The sequence below is a fragment of the Heptranchias perlo genome, chromosome 26 (genome assembly GCF_035084215.1).
Source record: "Heptranchias perlo isolate sHepPer1 chromosome 26, sHepPer1.hap1, whole genome shotgun sequence".
NCBI lineage: Eukaryota > Metazoa > Chordata > Chondrichthyes > Hexanchiformes > Hexanchidae > Heptranchias > Heptranchias perlo.
Window position 1 is genome coordinate 20384567 of NC_090350.1, and position 18117 is coordinate 20402683.

Consider the following 18117-nt stretch of genomic DNA (forward strand, 5'->3'; position numbering starts at 1 on the left):
AATGCTAGTACAATCCTGATGCCTTGGAGGTAAACAAAATGGCCCCAAAAATCCACATTGCAGTTTGCATCTCCATTACACTGGCTGGAAGCGATTTATGTCCCATGGTAAATTACACCGCTGACCTCACTGGAGCTCGCTCGTTTTCATATGCATTGGTGGGCCACGAGTGCAACACGAGGGTAAATCAACGGTGGGGGGGCGGGGGCGGTGAGGAAATTTGCTGCTGGAGGATTTAAAATCTGCAGCAACCTAAAATGGCAGCAAATTCCTGGAGGCACAGAAGGTTAGTGGTGTGTGTTGTGATGCGTTTTCTCCACCAGCTCTTGTCAGAATGTTCATCTGCAGTGATTTGTAACCAAAGGATTCCTTGTGCTTTCTCAAGACTTCATAATGGCTTCTACCTCATGCTCTGGTGGCACATAAGAAAGGCCTGTCTTGCTACTGCCTAGTAGTCCTGCCAAATGGAATGAATTCCCCAGTTCTCTTGAAGATGGTATCGGTGACCTGGCGCGTGCAGAATTGAACTGCACCCTGGCCGATGTTGCATAAGTCTCCAGCTGCAGCTGGGAAAGAGCCAGTGGCATAAAAGTGGAGAGCTGCGTTGTCTTTGGCAGCCATGGACAGAGCTGTACTGTTACATAATTGGGGCTGTAGGTCGTTGTGCAGAAGATGCCACAGCTAATCCAGGGCTTCCTGAGTGAAGCGAAATCGCCCAAGGCAGAGATTCTTACACAGTCCTTCATTAGATCTATGCATAATGGGTTGGTATCATCCTTTTGATGCTGCTTCAATCTCCTTTACTCCCTCCCTTGTTTTCCTCCTCCTCTATTAACATTGCAAACAGAAGAATCCCCATTGGAAAACCCATATTTCTCTATGATGTGATTACTATGGTTAGGAGTCAAAAACCTCCTGGTGATCAAGAAACCCTTACCCTGCCAGTTTGGTGTACAGCTCAGTAGCTCCCCACAATATAAACGTTCTTCTCAAAAGATGCAGGTAAAGTGAGATATAGGCAAATGTATTCACTGCTGTAAGTACCTTTATATGTTTCACTTCTGCTGGTTAGGCCAGTGGCTGGGAAGGCTGCATTTCATTTATCTTTGTGTAACCAATGGAAATGACACCTAATGAGGGATGTGCATCCCAGGAACACTTGACTCCTTAAGCCAACCAAATCTTTACATGTATGCGCCAGTGAAGTGGTGGGCATAGCAACTGGCTTCTCCCACCTGGACTGGATACAAATGAGCAGAACAATGGTGTAAACAGATCCTGCTAAAAGGCTCTAAATTGTATTGCGCTGCCTTGTACTCCTAAGTCACCACTATAAATGAGCCGTACAGATCCCCATTACTGCCCTAGCTGATCTCAGCTGGTGCAATAATAGGGCAGCTACAATTGGCTGCAGCATCCGAGTGAGATAAGGGACAATCAGCTGGATTCCCATTCCATTATCGAGTGACCCCTGCTGAGGGTGTTCATGTGTGGATATCGGGTGAGGATAGGATTGGACTCTGTGATGTTCTTCCCTGTTAAAACTGGAGTATTTTTTTCCCCTTGCTTCTTCCTTAAAAAGCTATAGGAAAAATTATTTCTCAACAAAAAATACCTCTCATAGTAGGAATGTGACCATCGCCATCCTATATCAGCATGTCGAATGTGACATTATTTATATCTTGTGTTCATGGATGCTTCAGGTGGGACCTAGGTGTGCAATTGGTCCCACATGTGATCTCACACAAGCTCTTATTACCTGTTGCCACTTACTGTCCAGATTGACACATGAATTGATTATTCAAGCAAGGTACCAAAGCTCTGATGGCTTGTGTGGGATCATACCCCAACATGAGTCAGCTTTCAGAAAAAGAAGCAAGGAACTAGGGAGGAAAAAACAAAATACAGATTTTTACAGATGATCATAATGTGAAACATCACGTTTTTAAAAAAAAAGAGAAACCAACATGAAGGGTCAAGGCTAATAATGGACGGCACTACGAAGGTTGAAAAGAGTAAAAGAGAAGACTGACTAAGTCAAGGTAAAAGTCTGTAGATTGAAAAAGAATGGGAAAATGGCGAGAGGCAACATGCTCCATAATTTGAAGTGGGAAAGTACGGAAAAGGAGCAATAAACATGGTTTCATCAGTTAAATAGAAATAAGGAAGGTTACGTTGGAGAGTTGGGTTGGAGGCTAGAAGAGAAGTAGGCACTATCAGATGGCAAGCTATTTCTTGTATCATGCTCAGGAGTACCATGAGACATGTTAGAAAACCTGCCCAAGATATAAGAGCAGTATTGAAGTCTTGGACAGAAATAATTGACATGAAAGAAGAAACTGAGCTTCTTCAAGGCTGTTTTAAGGATATGTGAGATCAGAAGAGGAATTGAGCCCATGAATATCAATGGATGAAGAAGGACTAAAGATGAAACCTGGGGGCAAATTTTCCTCAGGTGCGATAAAGGAAATTCTTCCCAGTATCTTTGAAAAATTGAGAAAAGAGAATTTTCATTGCCCCATGAAGTGCATGGAGGAAATAAAGATGGTAGAGAAATAATGCTTGTGTGCACTCAGGGTATGCAATCCAAAGGAAATTGATGAATGTGGAATGAAATCATCAGCAAAATAGATAGAATTGGCTGGGCTCACCAATATGAAAAAGGAATAGTTGGAAAAATGAAGGACTGGGGAAATGATGGAGTAAGATGAAGAGCCATTAATTACAGCACAAATTGACCTTTTGGATAGCCATGTATTGATATATAAAGGCTAGATTTAAAGGCTAATTTTATCAATGCAAACTATCACTGGGGTAAATTGAAGGATAAAAAAATCAAGGACAACAGACTCGCTGCCGTGTGCATTAGTAAAATCGGCCCTTTGGAGTTTTTTTTTCATGGCCATGAATTTTTTGCTTGGATGCCATAAATCCAGGCATGTAAACAAGGCCCTTCGATAGGTATTGAATTGGTCCCATGTCCTTGTTATGATGATGTTTACTCTAGAAAATTATAGCTGCCACTTTTTACTGCCATCCCTAAAACTTGTCTTTGTTTAAAGATAGAAATTGCTGATGACAATGGCCCTTTTAATCACTTAAGATTGCTGAGCTCAGTCCTGACAGAGGGAACCATGCTGTTATCGATTACAGTGCAGTTCATAGTGGTTAGGCAGACGGCAGTGATTTTGTTCAGACCATAAACCACAGGTTCCATTTTCGCAATAACAAAGCATGTTTTAGGAGTGAGGTAATGTGTGCGTCTCATGCTGTCTCTGCACTTATTTGAATTCCTCGGGGTCTTGTGGGGAGGTGGGGGTGGCTATCAAACGTTGTGAACACTCAATCAGATCTGGTAATTTGTTAATGAAGAAAAGACATGCTTAAATAGTCTTTTAAATGCATTGGATTGACTGACTCATATTGCAACTAACTTGGAATCACTAGACCGGTAGTGAACTTCCTCACTCAATTGCAGGTGTGAATCAATAAATAACTATCATGATCCAATACAAAAAAAAATCAGCTGGGACTTTGTAGTACAATTTGATTTACAGCAGCACTCCGTTTTAAGCAGTTAGTTCAGTGCAACAGGTACGATATATTCAGGTTTTATGGTAATGGTGTGCAAACAGTTGAGAGGAGACGGTGTAAATCGGGAGGGTTGTGGGCAGGTAGTCCACTACGGCTACTCGATGGAAACAGTGGGAAGCCTGAACCATTTTCATGGTCGGGCCTGATTCGTCTGGACAGCTGAGCCAGAAGTAAGCTTCTAAAGGAGGGAAAGGCAATCGGGAGATGAGCACTGAGCAACTAACAGCGGGTGGGAATATTTTTGTGGGGCCAAGAGGAACCTGCACACCCCCCCCACCCCACCACCCCTCCCCAAAAATCAGTGGCACCGTTTTTTTGGGGGTTGTTTCAGAGAGGTCCCTTTAAGGACCGTTGGTTTGGCTACTCAATGCTCAGTTGCACTTAGGACCTTGATTTAAATATTCAGGCTCCTGTTTCGGGCGGGTGTGCTGGCTGCCTATTTCAAGGCCTTCTGAGAATTCTAGGCAGGCAGGCCTCAGGCGGCCAATGGGCGGTAGGTTTTTGTTTAAATCTTCATCTGCCTCCACCCCATTTTTCAGAGTGAACTGGCCACTAGGCAGATGACAATCAGCCCAGTGATTTCTCCCTCTCTCCCATTCCACCACAATTCCCAGAAGGTGTATTTTTACTAACAACTAATAGTTATAAGTTCATTGTGGATTAAAGGATTTAGAACACTATGTTAGAAGTTACAGTTTCCTTTGGACATTGTGCCTGGGACTTCTTGTGAGGTGAGTTTAACCATGCTGTTGATGGGGAGTGAGCAGGGGTCAGGTATCGCTCTACGGAAGGGAGCGAAAATCACCCCCCCCCAGTCACCTTGGAACTATTTTTTTACACACCTATACGGGTTGGCTAAAGAGTGGCAATGGTAGAAATCTGGAACAGGCTCTTTTCCAGCTGAGGGAGACTTCAGCAGCAAACACAGGAGAAAAAGAATTTTAAAACTGTAAGAGGGAAAAACGTCACAGTTTTCACCACATACTATATGACTAAAGGTCTTTGCAGCAGTACATTATCTTTTCATTTTTGAATTTCTTCTGCCCTGAAGACAGTGACTCCTGCTCTGCTACGATTCCATGGTTACTGTCAGCTCTCCGACACCTTGCCCACATGGTAATGTGTGGTCCTAGGCAGTAAATGTGAGCAGACTATTCGACCATTGGGCTGGCGGGGGATGGGGGGAAATAATCTACGTAAGCCCAATCCTGAGTGGAACCCTGACAGATTTTGCCCCCTTCCTTAGCCCATAAACAATGGAGCAATTTGTAGCTGGGTTTTGTCTGCTTTCAGCCAAATGATCACAGCTTCAACTTCTGTGTCAATAAGACGGAGATCCCTCTTTCCTGTGGAAACTGGTAGATTTAGTTCCTTTCTCTCTCCTTCTCCTCCAGCTGACAAGGAACAAAGAGGTAAATTGTCGTATCCCAGAGGTTATCCTGCTGGGACCATACATCCTGGTCTGAACCTGGGGGCTCCTAGTGCATAACTCAACAACATGTTGCTCTAAAATTAATTTTTATTCATGTAAATTAATTTCTCTGCTAATAGGCTGCAGCAGTCTGGCAAAATACTTGAGAAACCCAGACTGATTTTAACAAAAATAAAATACTCAGTTAGGTAATACTTTCTTGAATTATATTCTGACAGGCTGGCCTGGTGCCAATCTGAAGCAGCGTGTCTGTGGTTGCTGAGCTAATGATATGACAGCCATTCCTGCTTGGTTAGGATAATGATATCAGAAAGACTCCCTGTTTTAAACTTCTTGGCTGTTGTTCCTGACAGTGTCATAAATGCTCAAATTCCTCGCTAACTTTGCGATTAATCACAAATTATAAAACAGTTTTATTTCCAAAGCTCCTGATACTGTAATTCTTTGAAATTTAAACTCAACTGTTTAATTATATTTATCCCAACACTTCAGCACATCCCAGCATTGCAAGCCAGATACTGCAGCTGTTCCCTATCCCACAGACTGGCAGCCAGTTTTTATGGACCTCATTAAAAACAGTGCCACAAGCACACCTCGGTCTACAGTATAATCTGTGAAAAACAAGGAAAGTTCTAACCTTACATTATTTTTCAGCTTGATAGCGTCACAGCTGCAGGGAGCTGCAATGACTGAAAGGGACAAACAAAGACCTTCCATTAGAGATCCCCCACAACTTAGAAAAGCCTAAATCACAGCTATTCAACTGACTGAGGGTCAACTGCCATCCTTCCCTCACCTCACTTCTGACTCTGGGTCCTTTCATCCATCTCAAAGTGCTTCCCACTCTACCTAAGAAGAGAAACCAGGTGGAACTTTGTCACACCCAAAGGGTAATAGACTGACTAATTAGTTACTAGGGAGGTCACTGAAGCATACAGTTCACGACAGGAGTCAATTAGATGTGTTCCTGGAGAGAGAAAGCATTGAGGGTTATGATATGGTCAGAAGGTGTTGGTGAGGATTATCCATCAAAACAGGAGGTCCCTCCCAATTGGACCAAATGGCTGCTTCCTATTTCTAAAAATTCTGGAGTTCATGTGTAATGGAATTTCCGTGCAAAAGTTTGATATATGCTGTGACTGTAGAACTATTTAAACATTTCAATCCTTAAAAGCAATGAAATTAAAAGGATTACTGTAGACAGTTTGCTGTTGGTCCTTCCTGGAAATTCAAGAGTGAGTTAATTTGTTCATATTAGGTAATTTTACCATGCAAGCCAGAAATACCTCTTGGTGCTCCTTTAAATAAAGAAAGAACTTGCCTTTATATAGTGCCTTTCACAACCTCAGGATATCCCAAAGCGCTTTACAGTCAATGAAGTCCAGTCACTGTTATCATGCTGGGAAGCGCAGCAGTTAATTTGCGCACAGCAAGGTTCCAATCAAGATAATGACCAGATAATCTGTTTTAGTGATCTTGGTTGAGAGTTAAATATTGGCAAGGACACTGGAAGAACTCCCCTGCTCTTCTTCAAATAGTGCCATGAGATCTTTTACATCTGCCTGTGATTGAACCTTTTCTCCAATCCTGACCGACTGATACACGAACTGGAAACTGATATAGGAACAACAAACTGACCACCTCGAAAATAATCATGTCAAAGAACTGCACAGAGGAAAACCTGTAGAAACAGAACCTCCGAGCCCTGCAAGAGCCGGTAGCATGACAAATCCGTATCATCACTTCAGACCGTGTGGTCACTTTGTGAGTGCTCTTGCATGTTTCCACTGTCCATGAGGAGGGACCTCAGCTGCTGCAAAGGCTTATCAGACAGGATGGGCTCCCTGCCGAGGACATGGAAAATTACCCCTCATGTGCAAGCCTAGATACTGGGTGTCAACACATTATCTGCCCGTGGAGGCATTACAGCCAATCTCGATCCTGTTCTCATTTAACTCTTATACAAGAGTGAATTGTACAGCCTCACCTGCTACCCAGGTTCAGCAGAGACCTGGAATCAAATCTGCGATCTTCTGGTCCGTGTGCCTTAGCATGGACCAGAAGATCACAGATTTGTTCATGTGCCTTTACCTACTAAACAGTTGTTGTAAGAACCTGCCTCATTTTCATTCCATTGACATCGATGGAAATGAAAGTTGGGCAGGTTCTTTAAAGGGTGGCCGCTCTGCTCAGCCAGGTTACCGCCCAGGCAGCATAGTCGAAAATTACCCCCTGTACATCTGAGCCAGGAAATGTAGTCCTTACATGTTACACTATTCAAACTTTTAAGAGGGAGCAGCATTAAGGAATAAAAACAGACAGCAACAAACCATCAAACCTTCAGCCTCAAGGCTACTCCCGAGAAAACTCCCTTGTTTTAGTATCTCAAAATTACATACTGAAGACAAACACAGCCTCCAAAGTAAGTGCCTGATCTTTGATCCTCTAACTGACAACCAACTTCAAATTATGTCTGCAACCTGATAGTTCCAGTGGTTTGGCAGTGTAGGGCTTACTGCCAGACAACTCCTGAGAGAACCAACATAATCAGACTCCCTGGAAGCTGCTGTATCTCCATTTCTGGGCTTATTAAACTAATTTGGACACCACAGATACAATTAAACTTTTCTGTAGCAACCAGTCCCACACAAGCTAGACAATATCAATGCAAAATAGGAATTCCTAAAATTTATCAGGAATAAGATAGTTCTCAGACAGGTTTAGCTTCAGAAAATTCCATGTAATATTTCAAAATTAACTGTACCTATCTATTAACCAAAGACTTATTTAATCCTTCGTCATTCAGTGAATTTATGGAACACCTTACTGCAGTTGGGAGCACCCATTTTGATTACAATGGTCGACTGATGCTATTAACTGAAGTAACCATTTTGTTTGCCAGAGCTACAGTGCTGCTGAATATTACATTTTAAAGTGAAAATATGTTTAGCAAATCTAATTTGTTTGTAAAAACTGCAGCTCGACATATTATTGTGCCCACTCATCTCTGTTACAAAGAATGGACCAAATTCTTCTCCCTTCCCAAACAAAAACAATTTCCAAAACACTTTTGAACTAAAACACACCCACATGCAGTAAACATTTTCAGCAGATTCCACATGAAGTACCTCAAGGGCAACACTTACTACAGAACATGGGGCACAAATATTATTCTTGTACAATTAAGTGCTTATTTTGTCAGTTTGGTGTCTGACATGCAGAAAACCCATCACCATATTTAAGAGCCTGCGAACTAAAAGTAGAGTTTCCAGTTGTCTGATGTGGAATGTACAGTCTTGCCCCTCGTGGTGCCATCCAACATATTATTGATGAATTAATTAAATATTAATGGGTGACAGTGGACAATCCAGAAAGAAGGAAAGAAAGAAAAAGAAAGAATTTGCACTTCTATAAAGCCTTTCACATCCACACAATGTCCCAAAGCACTTCAGTCAATGAAGTATTTTTGAAGTCACTGTTGTAATGTACGCAAACTCATCGGCCAACCTGCACACAGACACGACCCACAAAAAACATAAGATAAATGACGAGATGATCTGTTTTAGTGATTTTGGTTGAGAGATAAATGTTGGCCAGAGCACCAGGAGAACTCTGCTGTTCATCTTCAAATAGTGCCGTGGGATTTTTTATGTCCACCTGAGAGGACAGATGTACCCCAGGATAAGTCAGTACCGCCATTTGTGGAACCTTACCCCAAGATGAGCCAGTGCAGCCAAAGTGGAAGGGTCTTCACTCTGATCTATGTTTCACCTGACGTAGCGATGCTCAGTATTTAGACTGGTGCCAAATGTCGACAACTATTTCATTTCTGGCACCCACATCTCTCCCTTTCACAGTCAGATAGCTACTAAAGTATATCACTTTTGACGGCAGGATTTAATTTCTTTTGGTCAATTTTCTCCTGTATTGCTTTCCCGAAGGAATTGACACGTTGCTAGGGTATGGTTCCATGGGTGCCGATTGTCCTCCATTACCTCTCCTAAGATGTCATTCATGACGTGCAGCCCAGGTTTTCTTCTTTGCCTTGATCGACAGCTTTAAGTTGGCAGGTCAGGCTTTGTACCCACCCAACCGACCCATCCCTGGCCCCAGGGGCAACCTCACTTACATCATTTCTGTGGGCTCCCGATGGGATTCCTGCCTGCACTGGGGAGCTTGCCGTGAGGGTGGGAGGGGGAGTAATTTTTGATGCCTGTAGCAACGTAACAAGTCAGGCAGTCTTATAGAAAGAAATTTTCTTGTTGCAATGAATCTACAACTGTATTATCACCGTTCCATTATGCCTCAATCAATGCTGGCCACCATTGGACCTCTCCTAGCAACACTGGACAATGTTGAATACTGGAGCAATTAGCATCTAGCATTGCTAGGCTGGAAATGGTGGAAAATGTGACATATAACGTAATTCTTTAATTGCTGCCTTATTAGAATGCGCATCTGTGGGCAGAAGCTTACAGTGTTGGCAGCAGATTGCCGCAGTCACAGCAATGGGCAGAGCTTCAGTGGCAAGGATTCCCACCTAAATTTCTCACCGCTGCCCAGCAGCAATAGCACTCAGTGGCGTTGAGGTTAACAGTAGCACCCCCATGCTGCCACCCTGCTGGATCAGTTAAAACAACACAAATCTGGAGTCAAATCTGTGACCTCCTGTGTGTGTGGATGAGCAACGCACTATCATTAGCAACTGAGCCATCAGGAGAGCATGCTGACCTGATCGTAATTCCATATATAGACAAGGGCAACTGCAAGATTAATTCAAAAGACTCGAATGATGTACTACCTACCAAGTCCCAACAAGCCATTCATTGCAGTACAGTACATACCGCACCCACATCTAATCTAAAGCAATACACACTGTACATATCACACAAGTCATACATACAATACCTGTCACTCATGCAGCACATATTGCACAAACATCCTGTGGAGTCAGTGGAACAGGCATAGCATTTATATTGCTGGATTTTAGCGCTTGACATTCTGCCAAAGAGTGATACTCAGTGTGATTTGTGGTTCGACATTTCTCACTGCCATGTCGATCTCTTGTTGAAAATCTTAACATTTCTCATGTCATATTGTAATAATGAAAGTGAGTTACAAAGCTATGACCTAACTAAAAAGCAGTCCAGGTCACGTTATAAACCGGAAGATTTAACTATTGAGCAGTTTGCAAACATCCAGGATTAGATTACACCTTTCAACTCACCCCATTTTGTGTAATAGATGCTCCATGTGGAATTTCAGCCTTAACAGTTGTGTGAAAGTTCCAGGGGGTATTGGTGCTTTCGGGAGAATGCCAGTGCCTCAGATCTGGATGACTGATGCTTGTAGGAAGGTATCACACTGCTTTGTTACATCACTGTGGTGGGTTTATTGGCAAAGAAAGCGCCATAGATTACAGTAAAATCCCACACGCAGTTGCTTGTAATCGTATTCATATTAGTGGCAAACACTTAGTTCATTATTTTATCAATGGCATTAACCTTTTAGTTAAAATGGCAGACATAGGAATTCCATATACCCATATTAATGTGCTCTTAACTAATATCACACAGCATGATTTCAACCTGTGTTTTATAACACCTGGAAGTGCTATTTAAATTATCTCTCATCCTTTACAAACAGCCTTTTTGTGACAACTAAATATATTACATGAGAGAACCTGTATAAAATACAATCAGTGGATAACAGATAACAGCATTTAATATGGAAGGGTTTGTCCAGATCCAGACCACAGTTAACTGAAAAACCATTATAATATTCTGCACTTGAAACTGGAATTGCCTTTTTACAATCACTTTAGGTCTCCCTATATCTACTTTCTCCCACCATTCAGGTATTTCATCTTCCAGTAAGAGTTATCGGCATGACTGTGGCCTTTCTGTGGACCCGTAACGATCAGTACTGCTGCCCAAATGGCTGGATCAAGATGGTGACAAGCTATGAATGAGAAAGGATCTGTGGTGTATTAATACAATTCTATGACCAACTCTCAGGATTTACAGTTTGAGTGAGCAAGTCAGATTTCTCCAGTGTCGTTTCCAAACCCACCCTCCCCCCTACCCACCTTGTCATTCTTCCAAAGTCAGTCTCCCTTCTAAAGTCATGCTAGATCTAGCTGCGTGGCTGAAATCAAGGGAGTTTGAGTAAGTGACCTTGTGCAACCTTTCTGTAGAGAGTCAAGTAGCTAACCACTTGAGCTCCTTAACAGCTACATTTAACTGCTCTATGCAAGCTGTTACCAGAAAAAATCTGTCCATCATAAGCAAATGTTCAAATAACATTTTATCTCCAGCCAAGGATCCTTCTTTAAGCCATTCTCAGGCACACATTTGGGTCCTCATGAGAACTCGAGGATCATTTGCTTGAGATCCAGAGAGACATCATCTGCAAAAGATATTCTGCTGCTGAATATTATAAAGCAGAGTCAGAGAAGTGTTAAGAATCACAGAAAACTTGCCAAAAGCAATTTCTGGATAGTTCGGAGATGGCGGACATTTTGTAAGCATGCATCCTCTTGTAACATTCCTATGATTTCGAGGTATGTAGTTATACAGCATTCAGAGCAAGTGTGTCCAAAGTGCAGCCAAAGGACCACATGCAGTCGCTGAGCCTCACAATCTGACCCTTAAAGCTCAATCCTATTTACAATTACCCTGTCAAGCCCCCTCAGAATCTTACATGTTTCAATGAGATCACCTCTCATTCTTCTAAACTCCAGAGTGGAGAGGCCCATTCTACTTAATCTCTCCTCATAGTACAACCCTCTCATCCCAGGAATCAATCTAGTGAATCTTCGATGCACCGCCTCCAAGGTAAGTATATCTTTCCTTAGATAAGGAGACCAAAACTCTACACAGTACTCCAGGTGTGGTCTCACCAAAGCCCTGTACAATTGTAGCAAGACTTCCTTACTCTGAAAGAGCAGGAGAGTGAGACTAATTGGTAGCTCTTTCAGAGAGCCGACACAGACACGATGGGCCAAATGGTCTCCTTCTGTGCTATGATTCTATCTCTTTACTTGCTGGTTTGTAACACAAAGGTTCCATGCAGAATTTTTGTCCCCCAATGTTCTCCTACCCTCTCCCAGTGACGTGGTCCCTTGCTGTGGGACAGCTCCACAAGAGCTAGCAGACCTCAGTTAGCTTTCCCTAATGTCTGTTTCATGTGTGAGCCTAGACAGTGAAAGTCACCAGGATATCTGACCCTAGTGGGACATTACAGCTGAGCTATCATCACCCACAGTCACATAAGCACATTAGTACCAGGGGGGGGTCACTGGATAGTAATCAGGAGTGGGAACCCTTGCCAGTTTTTACATCCCCTAAATCAGTGGCACTGAGGCTAACTGTAGCACCCCTAATACTGTCCCAGGTAAGATAAGCTGAAGCAGCTGAACCTGGGTTCTTAAGGCCTGTACGGCTTAATGCTTTAACCCACTAGGCCATCAGAAGAGCTCATCCATCCAGGTTGAAGGCAATGGGCCAGGTAAAAAAAATGCAGCATATGCCTCATACTGACATCTGCATTGCCAATGTTTAGTAATCCCACATGCAATTCCAGAGAGACTTTGTGTAGCAGATTATACTACAAAGACTTTGATGTCCGGTTGGCATGAAGCCCACCTCTACAGAGCAGCCATTTGTACCAGTATACTGGAGTTCATACCCAGCACAGTTTATCCCCAACATGTTGCAGAATCTCAATGTAAATGAGGGAGAGGGGATTACCAGCCAAAACTGGCATGTACTGTATGTGTGTCAGGTTTCAACAAGAGCATTCCTTGACCTCCCAACTCTCATAAAAACCCAGTCTCTGCTCTCCTTTGTACATTAAAGGCTCGAGGCAGACAAATAAGATTTACAAGTGACCATCACCTTAAGCCTCCACCTGTTCTGTAATGAAAGCTCCATGCGTGACCTCACAACTTGAATTTATGGCTTGGAACGGAGGTAACTAGGAGTTTCTCCCTGAGGCATTAAGAGGGTATAATTCCCTCCCTTTCCCCACGGTCCTATATTTCTTTTGTTGTCACCTATTCCCTTTATCCACACTACAGTTAGCCCTCTTGCACCTACCAACATTGAAGTGCTACTTTCCTGGTCCCCAGAATGTGTATGGGGCTCATGGCAGCCCCACGGACACTGAATGAAATCTGGAATTTCTGGTGATATTGGAGCTGTACACCTTGCTTTGGTGGTTGTTTCTTTAATTTTGCAATTTTAATGCCATCAAGCCATATAATAAAAATAAAATTATTAATTAAAAACAAGATGGCTTTTTCATCACAACAGCCATTTTGCACGTGGGTGGGCTTTAATTGCCACCCACCTACAGCCTGACCCCATCAGTCCACGCAGTTTCCAGTACAGCGACATTTATGAAAAGCTCACTTTCACTTCCAGTGTGACGGCTAATGAGACCTGTGGGGTTTTTAGGATCGAGTAACTTAGAAGGAATGAAGGAACATTACCTTAATATTTTCATTCTATTGGCTCTAAGAACTAAAGGGACATTGGAGTGATTTGGAAGAGTCTTCAATGACAGCCAGCTCTGAAAACAGTGTTTCAAAAGAGCCTGTTAGTCACCAGATAACACTTGCACTGCAGAAGCTCCATAGTTTGTTGTAGTGCAAATGATTATAACACAATCTTTGCCTGGTTCTGCTAGTCTTCCAAAAACTTTCTGTAAAGGAGAATATTTTTAGTGGGAGACACGAATGGTGCTGCAAGGACATATTGTGGCAATTGTTCATTCACAAACCTGGCAAAATTACACCTCACCAGGACAACAGCACCTTCTTAAAGGGGCAGCACACAAAGCAGTTTTATTCAATAGAACAACATCATCTAAAAATTTACTGCTCCCTGTAAAGCCATATCACTGAATGTGTAATTTTTTTCCTGGTTTCTTTTCTCGAAACGTTTGAAACTGACAAGGAATTATTGGAAAGAGTTGTGCTGTTTTTGTGAAGTTTTATTTTTGTATCATATCCTGCGAAGCCTGCTTGAAAAAAAAAGGATTACTGATAACAGCTTAAATAGTTTGAAGTTGGGAGGTTATTGGCTTCCAGCACAGAAACCGCACAGGGCCAATTAAGGGTTACTCAACAACTGGCTTGTTCATAAACTTGTTAAAAAGATTACAGTGGGCCCCTTGCTGTCATTATCTTAGATTCCCCCTGAGTTGGCCCTGAGCAGCTTTTGTTCTTCACAGTAATATTGACTCTTTACATGCCAGGTCTTAAAAGATGAAGATGTTTCCCAAAATTCATCATCTTTTCAGAATAAATTAAAAAGGGCAGCAAAAATGACAGGAGACTCTTTGGTGAATGCATATTATATATTGTAGCACTGTTTGATACAAGGTAATATGAATAGTTTCTTTTCTACAAGTCATAGAATCATACAGCACAGAAGGCGGCCATTCGGCCCATTGTGTCTGTGCCAGCTCTCTGAAAGAGCTACCAATTAGTCTCACTCTCCTGCTCTTTCAGATTAAGGAAGTCTTGCTACAATTGTACAGGGCTTTGGTGAGACCTCACCTGGAGTACTGTGTACAGTTTTGGTCTCCTTATCCACGGAAGGATATACTTGCCTTGGAGGCAGTGCACCGAAGATTCACTAGATTGATTCCTGGGATGAGAGGGTTGTCCTATGAGGAGAGATTAAGTGGAATGGGCCTATACACTCCGGAGTTTAGAAGAATGAGAGGTGATCTCATTGAAACATGTAGGTTTCTGAGGGGACTTGACAGGGTAGCTACTGAGAGGTTTTGTTTCCCCTGGTTGGCGAATCTAGAACTAGAGGGTATAGTCTCAGGATAAGGGGTCGGCCATTTAAGACAGAGATGAGGAGGAATTTCTTCTCTCAGAGGGTTGTGAATCTTTGGAATTCTCTATCCGAGAGGGTTGTGGATGCTGAGTCATTGAATATGTTCAAGACTGAGATAGATAGATTTTTGGACTCAAGGGATATGGGGATCGGGCAGGAAAGTGGAGTTGAGGCCAAAGATCAGCCATGATCTTATTGAATGGTGGTGCAGGCTCGAGGGGCTGTATGGCCTATTCCTGCTCCTAGTCCTTATGTTTCCCCATAGCCTGCAAATCTTTCCATTTTAAGTATATATCCAATTCCCTTTTGAAAGTTACTATTAAATCTGCTTTCACCACCCTTTCAGGCAATGCCTTCCAGGTCATAACAACTCGCTGAGTAAAAATATTTCCCCTCATCTCACCTCTGGCTTTTTTGCCAATTATCTTAAATCCATCTGATTACCGACCCTCCTGCCAGTGGAAACATATCCCTCCAATGGTTATATAGGGAGCAGTAAAATTATTTAACAAGAGTTGAATTTAGCAACCCAGTTCGCTGTAACTTTCGGGTGTGAAGGGGCATGGCTGGTAGACTTTTGTCAACAGAATGGTTGGTGCAGGGTTTGGAATCTGGGCTAGCGAAACGGAAAAATCACAAGCGCCCCCTGGTGATTCAGTGATCAAACAGAGTTGAAGACGATCCCCAATCTCTGCTGAGTAGCTCATCTCATGAAGAGTGGCAAGGGGGATGCTGCAATTCGTCTCAGTGCTCACAGGTTAGAGTGGGCTTCCCACTCCAGACCACTATCCGTTGACCCCTACTGAGATATAAACACAAAGTGAGGACATGATCTGACTTGGCTTTAATTCCCCCCCTTCCCCATGGTCAAATACCCTGGCTACACTCACTAACTGTGCTCACTCACATATGGCAATTGGCCACTTGGGTGAGATACAGGAGGGTGGGCAGCACTTATGGAACATATCCCAGTAGAAAAAGTTCCATATTTAAAAAGAGAAGGAAAAAAAAAATCATAAACCAAAGCCTCTATTTCCAGTTAGGCCCTTGTGATTACCAGCATCTCATTCCTAAATATTTCTTTTGGAAAGTTATAATAATATTTGAATTTATAGAATGCAGTTTACATCAAAACCTCTCAAACTGCTTTAAACAATAAATTACTTTTTTGAAGTGCAGTGAGCAATGTTATCTAGATCGTAGAATGATTGTTTCTTTATTCATGAATTGTGATACTGTGGCGTGTAGTTTAAGACAGCTTGACATTTAGGGGTTTAATTGCTTCTGGCGGAGCACTGGTTAATGCAGTACCATCGAGGTCCATTCTTTTAATGCGGTCTTTCGACCATTTATAGTAAATCTGTGCGTTAACATAGCGCCCAAGGGAAGCTTACGTAAACCCAATGCTCCATCAGATCCCTCCCCTCCTCCTCCCCCCCACAACAGCGATGTCTGGAATACTTGAAGGATCCAGGGATTTTCTCCAAAGCCTTTTCTCACTTAAATCACACACTTTCCACATTGTTCTGAAAGCAGATACATCTTGCTTGAAGCCACTTTGAATTTTTGAAATTTACATGGAAAAGTAATGGAGTGGGCTCTTGCTCACCAATTATGGTCTGTGCAACACTCAGAGCGAGTCCTGCTTTGAGGGGCTAATTGTTCTCAAACCACATTGTCTTGGCTTTATTTTGACTCCTTCTACTCCCAGGTCTCATTTTTCTCTCCATCTTTAAATACTCAGTAGATCTGTTTTCACTTAAAACTGCAAGTAAAATTGTTCCAATTTGAAACCTTGAAATTTCATGTGAAATTGACGAATTCCTCATTCCTGTCACAAAATTCGCAGATTGCACGTGTCTCTAGAGTTTACTGCAGCTGGAATCGTCCATTTATCGCAATCCACAGGTTTACAGGAAAAGAAAATCTTCAAGTCTGAACTGTAGAGAGCTGCTTGGGTTTGATTGTAACTCGAGGCCAAAAACGACCAGCTTCTGACAGTGGATCTGTACCCAACCAGCAGACTCTCATATCAGGCACCCGTATCAGTACCCACTGCCAAACCCTTCGGGCTTTCTGAAGCCAAGGGAAGCTCCAGAATGAATGCTGGGCCGGTAATTTAATACAGGACTTGAGATAACGGGAGCTGGGGAGGGAAGCATTCTCAGTGTACAGCCTGTGGTTTTTGAAAGCTGATGTTTGTTGCTTCACTTTCAATGTGCAGGCTTCAAACAAAGGCTGCACAATGTCAACAGTGACTCCCCTCTTTAGAAACTCTCCCAGTGCCCCCCTTTCCTATCAATATCACCCAGTGGTGATCCATCCCTTGGATCAGGACAAAAAAAGACTGCAGTTTTCCTTATTAAGTTCAGCTCAATTCCACAGTCTGTCATTATAAATGGGTGCAGATCTATGTCACTGTTAATGGTATTTTACTTAAAATACAGCCACTTGCCCTGAAGGGTCAAAGGGTAATTGCAGCAGTCAGGAGCAGGATCTTTCCTTTCTATCCTAAAAAGACAGACTACCCTTTGATTGAAATTGTAAACTGTACAAAAAGTCATGGATAAGCTGCCAGCAAAATGTGCTGTTAGTTTCTTCCCTGCTTTAATCTACGCATAACAACGACCTCAATGACTTTACACGGCTAGAAGTGCCACACTGTACCAGGATAATCTGCAGAGCAAAATACATTAAGGGAACTTTAGAAACACTACCATAGGCATACAGCTCCAGATGGCTTCCAGACAGCTAGTCACAGGCAGCACGAGCAGCAGTAACTGTAGATTGTAGATTTCAAGAGAAAAAAAAATATTGGACACTTACCAACTGTATTTTCAATGAACTCAGGTCACTGATCAAAGTGCTCCTTTAACATAAATACTTCAATCGCTCACTGTGCTGAAATGCTTTGTCTTGCTCTTTCCTGCTTGGAAGTGGTTGGAGTTCTCCTGACATACAGTCTGCAGGACAGGCAGGCTCGAGTCTGACTGCTCTGGCAGAACTGAGGGAAGAATAGGGGCCCAACAAGCACAGGAAGTGACTCATGGGATCCCGCCCTGAAACCCTTGCATCCAAGCCAAGGTAATTAGCAAGCAACTAACCAACTCTGACTAGGGGCCTCCTTCAACTGACTCATGCAGGCATAGCTGGGAGGTGTGACTGAATGGCACCTTGGAGCTGTCGATCACTACACACTGATAGCACTTTCAACACCTACTCAGGCCGGCCTCTAGC

At 42.8% G+C, this 18117-nt stretch overlaps 1 protein-coding gene across 2 annotated transcripts in view; it reads right to left on the minus strand.

Moving 5' to 3' along the window:
• Nucleotides 1–17902, minus strand: part of fhl3a (four and a half LIM domains 3a) — an 87976-nt gene extending 70074 nt beyond the window's left edge. Inside the window, exon 1 of one of the 2 annotated variants that reach the window (XM_068006477.1) lies at nt 17707–17902. The gene's annotated coding sequence lies outside the window, so the exon portion shown is untranslated. The remainder of the gene's footprint in view (nt 1–17706) is intronic. The other variant, XM_068006476.1, reaches the window with a different exon arrangement.
• Nucleotides 17903–18117: the final 215 nt, after the last annotated feature.